Raw genomic sequence first — 17,500 nt, 5'->3', positions numbered from 1 at the left:
GAATGTTGATTCCAAGTTATGTAATGTATTCCCTGAAGAATGTTGATTCCAAGTTATGTAATGCATTCTCTGAAGAATGTTGATTCCAAGTTATGTAATGTATTCCCTGAAGAATGTTGATTCCAAGTTATGTAATGCATTCTCTGAAGAATGTTGATTCCAAGTTATATAATGTATTCTCTGAAGAATGTTGATTCCAAGTTATATAATGCATTTTCTGAAGAATGTTGATTCCAAGTTATGTAATGTATTCCCTGAAGAATGTTGATTCCAAGTTATGTAATGTATTCCCTGAAGAATGTTGATTCCAAGTTATGTAATGCATTCTCTGAAGAATGTTGATTCCAAGTTATGTAATGCATTCTCTGAAGAATGTTGATTCCAAGTTATGTGATGTATTCTCTGAAGAATGTTGATTCCAAGTTATGTAATGTATTTTCTGAAGAATGTTGATTCCAAGTTATATAATGTATTCTCTGAAGAATGTTGATTCCAAGTTATATAAAGCATTTTCTGAAGAATGTTGATTCCAAGTTATGTAATGTATTCCCTGAAGAATGTTGATTCCAAGTTATGTAATGTATTCTCTGAAGAATGTTGATTCCAAGTTATATAATGCATTATCTGAAGAATGTTGATTCCAAGTTATGTAATGTATTCTCTGAAGAATGTTGATTCCTAAATATGTAATGTATTCTCTGAAGAATGTTGATTCCAAGTTATATAATGTATTCTCTGAAGAATGTTAATTCCAAGTTATGTAATGTATTCCCTGAAGAATGTTGATTCCAAGTTATGTAATGTATTCTCTGAAGAATGTTGATTCCTAAATATGTAATGTATTCTCTGAAGAATGTTGATTCCAAGTTATGTAATGTATTCTCTGAAGAATGTTGATTCCTAAATATGTAATGTATTTTCTGAAGAATGTTGATTCCAAGTTATGTAATGTATTCTCTGAAGAATGTTGATTCCTAAATATTTAATGTATTTTCTGAAGAATGTTGATTCCAAGTTATGTAATGTATTCTCTGAAGAATGTTGATTCCTAAATATTTAATGTATTTTCTGAAGAATGTTGATTCCAAGTTATATAATGTATTCTCTGAAGAATGTTGATTCCAAGTTATATAATGCATTTTCTGAAGAATGTTGATTCCAAGTTATGTAATGTATTCCCTGAAGAATGTTGATTCCAAGTTATGTAATGTATTCTCTGAAGAATGTTGATTCCAAGTTATATAATGCATTATCTGAAGAATGTTGATTCCAAGTTATGTAATGTATTCTCTGAAGAATGTTGATTCCTAAATATGTAATGTATTCTCTGAAGAATGTTGATTCCAAGTTATATAATGTATTCTCTGAAGAATGTTAATTCCAAGTTATGTAATGTATTCCCTGAAGAATGTTGATTCCAAGTTATGTAATGTATTCTCTGAAGAATGTTGATTCCAAGTTATGTAATGTATTCTCTGAAGAATGTTGATTCAAAGTTATGTAATGTATTCTCTGAAGAATGTTGATTCCAAGTTATGTAATGTATTCCCTGAAGAATGTTGATTCCAAGTTATGTAATGTATTCTCTGAAGAATGTTGATTCCTAAATAAGTAATGTATTTTCTGAAGAATGTTGATTCCAAGTTATGTAATGTATTCTCTGAAGAATGTTGATTCCTAAATATGTAATGTATTTTCTGAAGAATGTTGATTCCAAGTTATGTAATGTATTCTCTGAAGAATGTTGATTCCTAAATATGTAATGTATTTTCTGAAGAATGTTGATTCCAAGTTATGTAATGTATTCTCTGAAGAATGTTGATTCCGAAATATTTAATGTATTTTCTGAAGAATGTTGATTCCAAGTTATGTAATGTATTCTCTGAAGAATGTTGATTCCAAGTTATGTAATGTATTCCCTGAAGAATGTTGATTCCAAGTTATGTAATGTATTCTCTGAAGAATGTTGATTCCAAGTTATGTGATGTATTCCCTGAAGAATGTTGATTCAAAGTTATGTAATGTATTCCCTGAAGAATGTTGATTCCAAGTTATGTGATGTATTCCCTGAAGAATGTTGATTCCAAGTTATGTGATGTATTCCCTGAAGAATGTTGATTCCAAGTTATATAATGCATTATCTGAAGAATGTTGATTCCAAGTTATGTAATGTATTCTCTGAAGAATGTTGATTCCTAAATATGTAATGTATTTTCTGAAGAATGTTGATTCCAAGTTATGTAATGTATTCTCTGAAGAATGTTGATTTCTAAATATGTAATGTATTTTCTGAAGAATGTTGATTCCAAGTTATGTAATGTATTCTCTGAAGAATGTTGATTCCTAAATATTTAATGTATTTTCTGAAGAATGTTGATTCCAAGTTATGTAATGTATTCTCTGAAGAATGTTGATTCCAAGTTATGTAATGTATTCCCTGAAGAATGTTGATTCCAAGTTATGTAATGTATTCTCTGAAGAATGTTGATTCCAAGTTATGTGATGTATTCCCTGAAGAATGTTGATTCAAAGTTATGTAATGTATTCCCTGAAGAATGTTGATTCCAAGTTATGTGATGTATTCCCTGAAGAATGTTGATTCCAAGTTATGTAATGTATTCCCTGAAGAATGTTGATTCCAAGTTATGTAATGTATTCCCTGAAGAATGTTGATTCCAAGTTATGTAATGCATTTTCTGAAGAATGTTGATTCCTAAATATGTAATGTATTCTCTGAAGAATGTTGATTCCTAAATATGTAATGTATTCTCTGAAGAATGTTGATTCCAAGTTATGTAATGTATTCTCTAAAGAATGTTGATTCCAAGTTAGGTAATGTATTCTCTGAAGAATGTTGATTCCAAGTTATGTAATGTATTCTCTGAAGAATGTTGATTCCAAGTTATGTAATGTATTCCCTGAAGAATGTTGATTCCAAGTTATGTAATGTATTCCCTGAAGAATGTTGATTCCAAGTTATGTAATGTATTCCCTGAAGAATGTTGATTCCAAGTTATATAATGTATTCCCTGAAGAATGCTGATTCCAAGTTATATAATGTATTCCCTGAAGAATGTTGATTCCAAGTTATATAATGTATTCTCTGAAGAATGTTGATTCCAAGTTATATAATGCATTTTCTGAAGAATGTTGATTCCAAGTTATGTAATGTATTCTCTGAAGAATGTTGATTCCAAGTTATATAATGCATTTTCTGAAGAATGTTGATTCCAAGTTATGTAATGTATTCCCTGAAGAATGTTGATTCCAAGTTATATAATGTATTCCCTGAAGAATGTTGATTCCAAGTTATATAATGCATTTTCTGAAGAATGTTGATTCCAAGTTATGTAATGTATTCCCTGAAGAATGTTGATTCCAAGTTATATAATGTATTCCCTGAAGAATGTTGATTCCAAGTTATATAATGTATTCTCTGAAGAATGTTGATTCCAAGTTATATAATGCATTTTCTGAAGAATGTTGATTCCAAGTTATGTAATGTATTCCCTGAAGAATGTTGATTCCAAGTTATATAATGTATTCCCTGAAGAATGTTGATTCCAAGTTATATAATGTATTCCCTGAAGAATGTTGATTCCAAGTTATATAATGTATTCCCTGAAGAATGTTGATTCCAAGTTATGTAATGTATTCCCTGAAGAATGTTGATTCCAAGTTATGTCATGTTTTCTCTGAAGAATGTTGATTCCAAGTTATGTAATGTATTCCCTGAAGAATGTTGATTCCAAGTTATGTAATGTATTCTCTGAAGAATGTTGATTCCAAGTTATGTCATGTATTCCCTGAAGAATGTTGATTCCAAGTTATGTAATGTATTCCCTGAAGAATGTTGATTCCAAGTTATGTAATGTATTCCCTGAAGAATGTTGATTCCAAGTTATATAATGTATTCCCTGAAGAATGTTGATTTCAAGTTATGTAATGTATTCCCTGAAGAATGTTGATTCCAAGTTATGTAATGTATTCCCTGAAGAATGTTGATTCCAAGTTATGTAATGTATTCCCTGAAGAATGTTGATTCCAAGTTATGTAATGTATTCTCTGAAGAATGTTGATTCCTAAATATGTAATGTATTTTCTGAAGAATGTTGATTCCAAGTTATGTAATGTTTTCTCTGAAGAATGTTGATTCCAAGTTATGTAATGTATTCTCTGAAGAATGTTGATTCCAAGTTATGTCATGTTTTCTCTGAAGAATGTTGATTCCAAGTTATGTAATGTATTCTCTGAAGAATGTTGATTCCAAGTTATGTCATGTATTCCCTGAAGAATGTTGATTCCAAGTTATATAATGTATTCCCTGAAGAATGTTGATTCCAAGTTATATAATGTATTCTCTGAAGAATGTTGATTCCAAGTTATATAATGCATTTTCTGAAGAATGTTGATTCCAAGTTATGTAATGTATTCCCTGAAGAATGTTGATTCCAAGTTATATAATGTATTCCCTGAAGAATGTTGATTCCAAGTTATATAATGTATTCCCTGAAGAATGTTGATTCCAAGTTATGTAATGTATTCCCTGAAGAATGTTGATTCCAAGTTATGTCATGTTTTCTCTGAAGAATGTTGATTCCAAGTTATGTAATGTATTCTCTGAAGAATGTTGATTCCAAGTTATGTCATGTATTCCCTGAAGAATGTTGATTCCAAGTTATGTCATGTATTCCCTGAAGAATGTTGATTCCAAGTTATGTAATGTATTCTCTGAAGAATGTTGATTCCAAGTTATATAATGTATTCCCTGAAGAATGTTGATTCCAAGTTATGTAATGTATTCCCTGAAGAATGTTGATTCCAAGTTATGTAATGTATTCTCTGAAGAATGTTGATTCCTAAATATGTAATGTATTTTCTGAAGAATGTTGATTCCAAGTTATGTAATGTTTTCTCTGAAGAATGTTGATTCCAAGTTATGTAATGTATTCTCTGAAGAATGTTGATTCCAAGTTATGTCATGTTTTCTCTGAAGAATGTTGATTCCAAGTTATGTAATGTATTCTCTGAAGAATGTTGATTCCAAGTTATGTCATGTATTCCCTGAAGAATGTTGATTCCAAGTTATATAATGTATTCCCTGAAGAATGTTGATTCCAAGTTATATAATGTATTCTCTGAAGAATGTTGATTCCAAGTTATATAATGCATTTTCTGAAGAATGTTGATTCCTAAATATGTAATGTATTCCCTGAAGAATGTTGATTCCAAGTTATATAATGTATTCCCTGAAGAATGTTGATTCCAAGTTATATAATGTATTCTCTGAAGAATGTTGATTCCAAGTTATATAATGCATTTTCTGAAGAATGTTGATTCCAAGTTATGTAATGTATTCCCTGAAGAATGTTGATTCCAAGTTATATAATGTATTCCCTGAAGAATGTTGATTCCAAGTTATATAATGTATTCCCTGAAGAATGTTGATTCCAAGTTATATAATGTATTCCCTGAAGAATGTTGATTCCAAGTTATGTAATGTATTCCCTGAAGAATGTTGATTCCAAGTTATGTCATGTTTTCTCTGAAGAATGTTGATTCCAAGTTATGTAATGTATTCTCTGAAAAATGTTGATTCCAAGTTATGTCATGTATTCCCTGAAGAATGTTGATTCCAAGTTATGTAATGTATTCCCTGAAGAATGTTGATTCCAAGTTATGTAATGTATTCTCTGAAGAATGTTGATTCCTAAATATGTAATGTATTTTCTGAAGAATGTTGATTCCAAGTTATGTCATGTTTTCTCTGAAGAATGTTGATTCCAAGTTATGTAATGTATTCTCTGAAGAATGTTGATTCCAAGTTATGTCATGTTTTCTCTGAAGAATGTTGATTCCAAGTTATGTAATGTATTCTCTGAAGAATGTTGATTCCAAGTTATGTCATGTATTCCCTGAAGAATGTTGATTCCAAGTTATGTAATGTATTCCCTGAAGAATGTTGATTCCAAGTTATGTAATGTATTCTCTGAAGAATGTTGATTCCTAAATATGTAATGTATTTTCTGAAGAATGTTGATTCCAAGTTATGTAATGTATTCTCTGAAGAATGTTGATTCCTAAATATGTAATGTATTTTCTGAAGAATGTTGATTCCAAGTTATGTCATGTTTTCTCTGAAGAATGTTGATTCCAAGTTATGTAATGTATTCTCTGAAGAACGTTGATTCCAAGTTATGTCATGTATTCCCTGAAGAATGTTGATTCCAAGTTATGTAATGTATTCTCTGAAGAATGTTGATTCCAAGTTATGTAATGTATTCTCTGAAGAATGTTGATTCCTAAATATGTAATGTATTTTCTGAAGAATGTTGATTCCAAGTTATGTAATGTATTCTCTGAAGAATGTTGATTCCTAAATATGTAATGTATTCTCTGAAGAATGTTGATTCCGAGTTATGTAATGTTTTCTCTGAAGAATGTTGATTCCAAGTTATGTCATGTATTCCCTGAAGAATGTTGATTCCAAGTTATGTAATGTATTCCCTGAAGAATGTTGATTCCAAGTTATGTAATGTTTTCTCTGAAGAATGTTGATTCCAAGTTATGCCATGTATTCCCTGAAGAATGTTGATTCCAAGTTATGTAATGTATTCCCTGAAGAATGTTGATTCCAAGTTATGTAATGTATTCTCTGAAGAATGTTGATTCCTAAATATGTAATGTATTTTCTGAAGAATGTTGATTCCAAGTTATGTAATGTTTTCTCTGAAGAATGTTGATTCCAAGTTATGTCATGTATTCCCTGAAGAATGTTGATTCCAAGTTATGTAATGTATTCCCTGAAGAATGTTGATTCCAAGTTATGTAATGTATTCTCTGAAGAATGTTGATTCCTAAATATGTAATGTATTTTCTTAAGAATGTTGATTCCAAGTTATGTAATGTTTTCTCTGAAGAATGTTGATTCCAAGTTATGTCATGTATTCCCTGAAGAATGTTGATTCCAAGTTATGTAATGTATTCTCTGAAGAATGTTGATTCCAAGTTATGTCATGTATTCCCTGAAGAATGTTGATTCCAAGTTATGTAATGTATTTTCTGAAGAATGTTGATTCCAAGTTATATAATGTATTTTCTGAAGAATGTTGATTCCAAGTTATATAATGTATTATCTGAAGAATGTTGATTCCAAGTTATGTAAAGTATTCCTTGAAGGATGTTGATTTCAAGTTATGTAAAGTATTCTCTGAAGAATGTCGATTCCAAGTTATGTAAAGTATTCTTTGAAGAATGTTGATTCCAAGTTATGTAAAGTATTCTTTGAAGAATGTTGATTCCAAGTTATGTAATGATCTTCTCAAAAATTGTGGTTACAAGTCTTATAATGTATTCTAAAATGGTGATTCAAAGTTATGTAATGTATTCTCTAAAGAATGATGATTCCAAGTTATGTAATGTATTCGAAAAATACTGGTGATTCCAAGCTATGAAATGTTCTATTGAAAAATTGTGATTCCAAGCTATGTAATGTATTCTCTAAATGGGGAAGGGAAACTTAAATTCGAAACAGTAAATAGAATTACAATGGAAAACGTTTTCTTACAAAAATATATATAGCACCTATGGAGATCATTCCTTGTGGAATGATCTTCCTAATCGGGTTGTTGAATCAGTAGAACTTCAAAAGTTCAAAGTTGGAGCAAATGTTTTTATGTTGACCAGGCTGACATGAGTCTTTTTACAGTTTATATATGAAATATCTGTTTTTGACGTTGTTAATAGTTTATATAGGACATATCTGTTTTGATGTTGTCACTGTTTTTAGAATGGTTTATTGTTAATTTATTCTCATCATTTATTTAGTTCCTTGTTTCCTTTCCTCACTGGGCTATTTTTCCCTACTAGAGCCCTTGGGCTTAAAGCATCTTGCTTTTCCAACTAAGGTTGTAGCTTGTCTAGTAATAATAATAATAATATAAGGTATTCGATAAATTAAAAAAATACAGAACTATTCAATGCAAGGAAAAAAAAAAACAATGAAAAAATGAATGTAAGCAAGATAATAATAGACTTAAGTATTGACAGTGTTCCAGATTTAATTTGCTAAACTCTTTTCATTTGATTAAGAGCACTGTTTTGAATTTACGCAATTAACTTATCAGCAATTAACTGAATCGGATGATGAAACATTTGACTTAATACTCTCATCCATTGGTAACAAAACACTGTTTAATATTGAAATCTACTAATCTGCTTTGCTTGTTTGTCTGAATACTCTAAAGAACCAAACAAACAATAAGGATGATTCCAACCCCATTTCTTAACCATCATCATCATCATCTCCTCCTAGCCTACTGATACTGTACCAACCGTGTGTCACACGATCGTACATACTTCATTTTGTGCTTGTATCTTCGCTTTCCCCTCGCACTAAAAAAGAACCTGAAAAAAACATGTCTGTTTTTCTCACCGGTAACGGTGTCAATTTTAAACATGAAAATTTTTGTTGCCTTGAGCTTTTGTATATAAAGGAGAATGTTCTACTGTTCTATAATAAACTCACTCAGTTGCTTTCGTCCTGTATTTGAGTCACAACCTTTTCTCGGCCCGTCACAATACAAAAGGGCCTCAGTTAGATTTCACCATTCCCTTATTCGCTTTCCATAGACTGACTAAATCCATAAAGGGTTCATTGGTTAAATTCATCAAAAGATAGCCAGGTCTTTGGGATGCGCAGTGCCTATCTAACTATACTCAATTTTTTTAATGAGGCGCATTTGCACCGACTCGCAGCGGTGCCCTTTTAGCTCGGAAAGGTTTCCTGCTATCTGATTGGTTAGAATTATTTTGTCCAACCAATCAGTGAGCAGGAAACTTTTCTGAGCTACAAGGGTACCCCTGCCAGACAGTGAAAATCTACCTCACTAAAAAGAATTGACTATAGGGCAAGTGACCAAAGCCGCACTATACTGATTCCAGTAAGATCCCCATCCAGGCAACGAGAGTAGAAGCCGAAGACACACCTTGTCTATCGCCTTAAACCCAATCCGTCACCCTGCTGCCCGTAGCTTCATCCATATTTAGGGTGGCATTTTCTCCACACCCAAAGTTCTCGTTCTCATTTCAAAGATGTTCATATTCTCGTTTTAAAGATGTTCAAAATCGAACCAATACCAATATCACCGTACGAGACTTTTAATATTCGTATGAATCAAGAACTTCCTACGTCTTCCAGCAGTGTGAGTAATTAAAATTACGGTTTTTTTAACAGTGTAATTATTACGAAAGCGAAATCATTTATGACTTGTACCTCATATCCTCGTTTAAAATATACCCTGAAATTTATAAGAATTGAGTTCATTTCACAGGCGAAGGCGACATAAATAAGCAATGCTTATGTATAAATATATTATAAGAAAATAAAATATCAAGGTAAAGAGCAAACATTTTAATTCTTGCTCTGATAATATCTTACTAAGAAAATAATTGCGACCAAAAGTTTTAAGAAGAAAACTTTTAAGTTTAATATAGAAAGCTGGAGAGATATATTACTGATTGAGAAATGATTCGACGTAAAATCTGAGAGAGAGAAAAAAAAATGTATTCTGCAATACTATAAACCATTTATGAATGCAATCTTGCTTGAGGGTACACTCGGGCACACTATTCTATCTTATTTCTCATCCTCTTGTTTTGTTAGAGTTTTTATAGTTTATATAGGATATATTTATCTGAATGTTGTTACTGCTCTTGACATATTTTATTTTTCCTTGTTTCCTTTCCTCACTGGGCTCTTTTCCCTGATGGAGTACCTGGGCTTATAGCATCCTGCTTTTCCATCTAGGGTTGTAGCTTAGTAATTAATAAAAAAAAAAAATAATAATAATAATAATGATAATAATAAAAATAATAATGATACAAAAATAATAATAATAATATTAATAATAATGATAATAATAATCATAATAATGATAATAATAAAAATAATAAAAATAATAATAATAATAATAATAATAATATTAAAAATAATAATAACAATAATAAAAATAATAATAATAATAATAAAAATTATAACAATAATAATAAAAATTATAACAATAATAATAAAAATAATAAAAATAATAATAATTATAATAATAATAATAATAATAATAATAATAATAATAATAATAATAATAATAATAATAATAATAATAATAATAAGGAATATTCTGATTAAGTGCAATCCATTAAAGGGTATTTGGTATTTTCACACACGGAAAATATCAAAATTTTCGCATAAAATATGATTGAATCTTTTATATCTGTTGTTTGCTGAGGACAATCGCTCGTAAAAGCCCGGCAATTTGCACTTGAATATTCATTTTTCAATTGTTAGTTGAAATCGTGATTAGTTTATCAAATAAATGCTGTACAGATGAAAGGACATTTCATGAATTACTGATAAATTAACTGTGATAAAAAAAACCTAGATTTATCAAACAGTCTAGAAATTTTGTGGAAAAATCAGCATTCTATTAAAAAATATCATAAGAGTCCCTATCCCTCTTTTTAATTCTATTATTATTATTATTATTATTATTATTATTATTATTATTATTATTATTATTATTATTATTATTATTATTACTATTAATATTATCATTATTAATATTACTATTATTACTATTATTATTGTTATCATTATTATTATTATTATTATTATTATTATTATTACTATTATTACAATTATTATTATCATTATTATTATTATTATTATTATTAATTTCATTAACATTATTATTATTATTAAAATAAATATTATTATTATTATTATTATTTTTATTATTATTACTATTATTATCAATATAATTATTATCAATATTATTATTATTATCATTATTATTATGATTATTATTATTATTATCATTATCATAATCATTATCATCATCACAAGTAAATCTTTAGCAAGTATAAATTGCTACTGATAAAAAAAAAAAAAACTTACGTTTAATATCATATTTCCCAAAACCAGTTTTCAAACCAAATCATATCCAAATCCCATGATCGATCCATCATTTACGTCAATGTTACAGTTCTGTCAATATTATATCTACATAAAATATCCCTGATCTCGTGTTGCAGCATTTCCAGCACGCAAAGTATTGGACACGGTGTTGGAAAATTGGACAGGGAGGGAAAGAAGGGAAGTCTGAACTATACATTATTCATGGGGTACAAACATGTATAGAGAAATGTATAGGTAAATGAACCAGCTAGGAAAGAGAGAAAATGACATGAACACACACATATATATATGTATATATATGTATATGTATGTATGTATATATATATGTATATATATATATATATATATATATATATATATATATATATATATATAACGGATTTTGAGCGAAGCAAAAAATCTATTTTTGGGTGAGATAGCCATGGCGTCCTGATGGAAGGTTCCTGTTTGGTAGCTTCCTTGGGTATAAGACTACTAAGATATTCCCAGAGAATTTAACCACAGGTTATCACAGAATTCTAACTTCTGGAGCGAGTATCTCAAAGGTTTCCCTTTAAGACATCGTAATACAACAGGGGACGCGCATGTCTGAACGCGCCACATAGCTATCTTCACCCCGAACAGAGTTAATGCTTCGGTGTGTAAGGACTGAGAATAGCTGGGAGCCGTTCCACAGCTAATCTCGCTCGTGGCTACTACTGATACTCGAGACGTAAACAAACGGACGCCATTGCTCTAATGACGTCACGCCCGTCTTCATCCTGAAGCCAGTTGCTGCCCATCACCATGATACAATTGTGTAGGGTGGGAACAAAACTGGACGAAGTAGTAGGGAGGGTCCATCAGGACGCCATGGCTATCTCACCCAAAAATAGATTTTTCGCTTCGCTCAAAATCCGTTTTTTGGGCTCAAGCCATGGCGTCCTGATGGAAGAGTACCAGAGAATCAATGTATCGTGGTAGATTTTCCCCCAGTATTAAGTGCCTAGGCATTGACAAAACAGCAAAGTAATCTTAGGTAAAGAACCATAGGAACGAAGTATCCTGCCCCCCTTGGTAGGAAGTTCCCATGGGCTATGCCGACGTCAAAGTGGTATTGAAGGGCTATTCATCCTGACAGAAGAACTTGAAGAACTTAGAGATGAAGCGGAATGTTTGATATTTGTATAGGAACATTCTGAATTAGACCAGTGGTGGTTGGGCACTGTGTATAGAGTTCATCTCTTGGTTATCAGAAGTAAGTATTCGTGTAGGAACCTTACTGAGACAGGGTGAATATAATTTAGGATTAGACATCTTAAATTCTTCATGACCATAAGAAAGGAGGAATAAATAAAACTATGACAGTATGTATTTCATAGTAAGTAGGAGCTGAAAGAGACGCATAAGTAATAAAATAGAAATTTTATTTCACAATGCAGAAATTAAATAATTTACAGCAAAAGTAAAGTTCATTTACAGTAATAATAATGTACATAGAAATAAAGGCTTGCTCTTGAATTTGAAAAGGAATTTCAGGATTAGTAGGTACTCGTTCTCGAGGAACGCAAGACTTTAAACAACACATCATGCTCAAGGCATGCGGCACTTGTGTGACACTATGACATTTCACCTGGGATAAGAACAGTTATAAAAGCACTAAGTGTTTTTAGACATCACTATGAATCGCTCGAGGGTCAACATAGGCACCCGAAGAGTTAGAGTCCCAAGTAACTCACTGTTCTACGCAGAGTTAGGTGCAGGTTTCATAACACTACCTGCGGCTACCACAAAATGTTTGACTTCGTGCACTTGTTTCGCATAATGTTTAAAGAAAACTCGCGAGGACTTCCAGCCCGTAAAGTTTTTAAGGCTTTCAAAGTCCATGCTCTGAAAGAAGTTCAGAGAAGATGCCACTTTTCTAGGATCATGACCAGCGGGTGTACTGTTCGGATCCGCTCTGCGAATGAAGTAGGTGATTTTCGCTCTTAATTGTTTCAGTGACAGGTCGCTGCCCGATGTTTCTCCTTTGAAGAGTTGGCCTCCACCAAAGTTCGAAGTTCTGCGAAGATAGACCTTGAGACTCTCTACTGGACATAGAGAGACATCCTCCTTCAGGGGGCATATTCTCCAAGGGCCCCATCTTTTGGTGGGTAATTCGTTTTTAGCGAGAAACGTCGGATCAGGGGAGAGGGTCACTTCTCCTGAATCGGTAAACAGGATGTGTCCTTCTTCTCTTGATAATGCCACTATTTCGCTGACTCGAGCTCCCGAAGCGAGAGCAAATAAAAATATAACTTTCTGAGTCAGATCCTTGAGGGGACATGAATCGTTGTCCAAGTTGGAGGCGAAATGGAGTACCTTGTCTAGTGACCAGGAGATCGGTTTCGGAGGGGGTGCTGGACGTAGGCGAGCACATGCTTTTGGTAATTTGTTAAAGATGTCGTTGGACAGATCAATTTGGAAAGCATATAGAATTGGTCTAGTCAAGGCCGATTTGCAGGTTGAAATCGTATTGGCTGCTAATCCTTGTCCATGAAGGTGAATGAAGAAGGACATACAGAAATCAATGGTGATTTCTTTAGGATTTTTTGCCTTGACAAAGGAGACCCATTTCCTCCAGGATGAATTCATATTGCCGTCTCGTGGATTCGGTCTTGTATTCCTCTAGGAAGTCTAGACTTTTCTTCGAGATCCCAAACCTCTTCTTTGCGGCAAGGGAGAGAAAATCATGAGATGAAGGTCCTTGATTTTCGATGATGAAGCGAAGACAGTCGACTTCTGTACTTGTTGAGAGAGAACTGGGCCCGGGAGAGGGATCAGCTTGGGCTGCAGCTCCAGGACCAGGGGGTACCAGTTGCTCCGGGGCCACTTGGGAGCCACTAGGGCCGCTGTCCCTTTGAAGGTTCTCAGTTTGGAGAGGACTTTCAACAGAAGGTTGGTGGGAGGGAACAGGTATATCTTGGACCACCTGTTCCAGTCCAGTGACATGGCGTCCACCGCTTCTGCTTTGGGGTCCTCGTACGGGGCTACATACAGAGGAAGTTGATTGTTGTCGCTCGTTGCAAAGAGATCTATCTGAAGTTCTGGGACTTGGTGAGAGATGAAGGAGAACGATCTTGCGTCTAGAGACCATTCCGACTCTATCGGGTTTGTCCGAGATAGAGCATCCGCTGTCACATTGCGGAATCCTTGTAGGTGAACTGCAGACAGGTGCCACTTCTTCTCCGCCAGACGGAAGATTGGGAGAAGCACCTGATTTATCTGGGGCGATCTTGAGCCTTGGCGATTGAGACAACGAACTACCACCGAGTTGTCTAGGGTTAGACGGATGTGGATCGAGGGCGGCGGGGATAACTTCTTCAGAGTTAGAAGGACCGCCATGGCCTCCAAGATGTTTATGTGGAACGTCTTGAATAGTGGAGACCAGGTACCTTGAGCCTCCCCAACCTTCCAGTGAGGCATCCGTGTGGATGTTGAGTGATGGAGGAGGGTGTTGGAGAGGAATGGACCTTTTCAGGGCCTTTGCTTCCGACCACGGCTTTAGGAGGCGTCGTAGTCTGTTTGGAAGCCGTCTCTTGAGGTCTCTTCGAGCGATGGATGCCGAGCGTCTCCAGACTCCCGCGGCATCCTTTAGCTGTGCACGAAGCACTGGGTTTGTCACCGAGGCGAATTGTAGAGAGCCTAGAACTCGTTCCTGCTGTCGTCTTGAAATGCGTTTGGATTTCAGTAGTCGCTTGACAGACCCTGCTATTTCCTTCCTTTTCTTCTGGGGGATGGAAAGGCGGTGTGACTGAAGATTCCAGTGGATTCCCAACCACTGAAACTTCTGAGCTGGAGAGAGGCGAGATTTCTTCTCGTTGATCTTGAATCCCAGGTGTTCTAAGTACTGGGTAACTTCGTTGCAAGACTTTGCACACTCTTCGGGCGATGGAGCCCAGACTAGCCAATCGTCGAGGTAGGCCATCACCTGGACGTTTCTTAGGCGGAGCTGTTGTACTATGGCATCCGCCAGTTTTGTGAAGATCCGAGGGGCCACATTGAGGCCGAATGGCATGGCCCGGAAGGCGTAGCTTTTCCTTTGGAGTCGAAATCCTAGGTAGGAGGAAGCGTGATGGTTCATTGGAATGTGCCAATAGGCATCCGCCAGGTCTATAGAGACCGTGTAGGAACCTTGAGGCAGAAGGGTCCTTATTTGTTGAAGCGTCAGCATCTTGAATTTGTTGTTCTCTATGAACTTGTTGAGGGGGGATAAGTCCAGAATGACTCTGAGTTTGTCTGAGTCCTTCTTGGGAACACAAAACAGTCTCCCTTGGAACCTGGTGGACTTTACCTTCCTTATCACCTTCTTGTTCAAGAGGTCTAGAACATATTCTTCCAGAAGGGGGGTCGATTGCTGGAAGAACTGCTGGAAGATTGGGGGTGGTTGCGTCCAACTCCAGCCTAGACCGTTCTTGATGATGCTGTGTGCCCAGGGATCGAAGGTCCAACGATCCTGGAATTGGCGGAGTCTTCCTCCCACCGGAAGCACTTCATTGCTTCTGGTGTCCCGAGGACTTGTTGCCTCGGCCGCTAGCTCCCTTTCCTCCTCTACCTCTGGAGGGACGGCGAGATGCTTCTCTGCTTGCACCCCTGAACGAGCCTCTACCTTTGGCATGAAAGGTAGTGGATGGTTGCTCAAAGGCAGGGGTGAAGACCGGTGACTGTGACAACACCGGTTGGGGGACCAATTGAAAGGTCTGTTGTGGTTGGGCAACCACTTGGGAGGTAGCGGGTCCCGGAAACTGACGTCGTTGCTGACGTTGCTGGGGTTTTGGCTTCTGAGGTTTTCTCTTAGGCTGAGGTCCATCGTCCTGAGAGGGTTTCCTTTTTCTGGACATGCCCCACTTGTGGAGAAGGTTCCTATTCTCCGTGGCGGCTCTGTCAGTTATTTCCTTGACAAGGTCAGAAGGAAACAGGTGCTTTCCCCAGATGTTGGAGGAAATCAGCCTCCGGGGTTCGTGTTTCACGGTGGCACCGGCAAACACGAATTCACGACAGGCTCTTCGAGCCTTTATGAAGCGGTACAAGTCCTTCATTACTGTCAGTAAGTGGGATTTGGAGAGTACCATGTAGTGATCTGGTACTCTAGTGTCACAGGCCATCACTTCCAGTTGGACTTGATGAGAAAGAGATGCCGCAAGCCTCTCCTTCGTGTCTTGTTCCCGGCGAAGGAGGTGATCGTTGAGCTTAGGGAGGTCTTCATTAAACTGACGTCCGGCGACGTCAGGATCGAGCCTTCCCACGACGAAAGTATGCTGAACATCTTTCCAGTGTCGAGCGTCCGGGGGGGTCACGATGGAGAAGGGTCTGCACTCCTCCAGTGCAGGGCAGGGTTTCCCTTCTTCCGCCGCTTTAAGGCATGCAGCTAAGGCCTTTTCCAAGAAAGGAAGAACCGCAGTGTCAGGTGCAACGTACGTAGGATGCTTCTTGCTCAAAGCCGGAAGCTTAGAGCAGGTAAAGCCCCTACTCTTAAATGCGGAGGCTAGCATAGCCTGGGCCTTTGTGAGATCGAACACTATCTCTTCTTTAGGTTCGGTCTCTTCCTTCGAGGCAGGTTCGGAACGAAGCCGGACGTAACAGTCCGGGTAGGCCTCAAAGCTTGGGAAGAACTCCACATCTTCCAACGGGACCGTGCCGATCTTATCACTAACGAAGATCCTGCCGGTCGCAATAACCATATGCTCTGCATACCTCCACGGGTTGGCATGAGAGCAAGCGGGGAGATCTTTGACCGAAATCTTCTTCGGTTCTCTGGATCCAATCATCGACCTGATGGACTCCTGGTTCTCCTTCAGCCTGTCGTCCATGACGGCTCCAATCAGCCGGATCAGTTCTTGGGTAGAAGAAGAAGGATCCGGAGTCGAGGAGGTAGACGGAATGGACATTTCCGTCGGTGTAGGAGTAGGAGGAGGGATGGACGAGGGAGCAGCTCCAAGCTCCGACTCGGTGTACTCCACCTTGTCTTCGTCCTCTTCGGCTCCTTGAGCCATAAGCGTCTTCTCCGTGTCTTCCGAGACGTCTGAGATCTGTTCATCATCCTCGGAATCTAAACGACACTCGTGCATGGACTGAGCCATGACCACATCAGGTTCCACCGTAATTTGGACAGTGGGGATCACATCTTTTGGTACCACTGAGTCAGGGGAGGCCTTAGGGAACAATAGGGACCTCAGTTCTTCGGTGGCCAGGTACGGTCCAGTAGCATTTTTCTGAAAGCCACGCACCCACTTGCGCAGCTTTTCGCGAGAAATGTCTCTAACCTCCGCTGAGGGAGGGTTATGGAAGGCCTCAACTAGGTGGGCCTGGCAGACCGTACAATCCAGTGGATTCCAAAACTTCAAATCCCCTTTCTTGTCTGCACAAGGGGCGTGAGTCCTGCAAGCCGTATGCCCGTAAAACTGCGGGCGTTTCACAGCGCAGAAGGCGAAGTCACACTTCATCTGCTCCTCCTGTGGAAGAAAGAGAAAATGAGTATGGGGGAGTCATAAGAATGGCTCTTAAACTAAG

Source organism: Palaemon carinicauda, chromosome 15 (genome assembly GCF_036898095.1).
Source record: "Palaemon carinicauda isolate YSFRI2023 chromosome 15, ASM3689809v2, whole genome shotgun sequence".
NCBI classification, from domain to species: Eukaryota; Metazoa; Arthropoda; class Malacostraca; order Decapoda; family Palaemonidae; genus Palaemon; species Palaemon carinicauda.
This window is presented reverse-complemented; position numbering follows the sequence as displayed.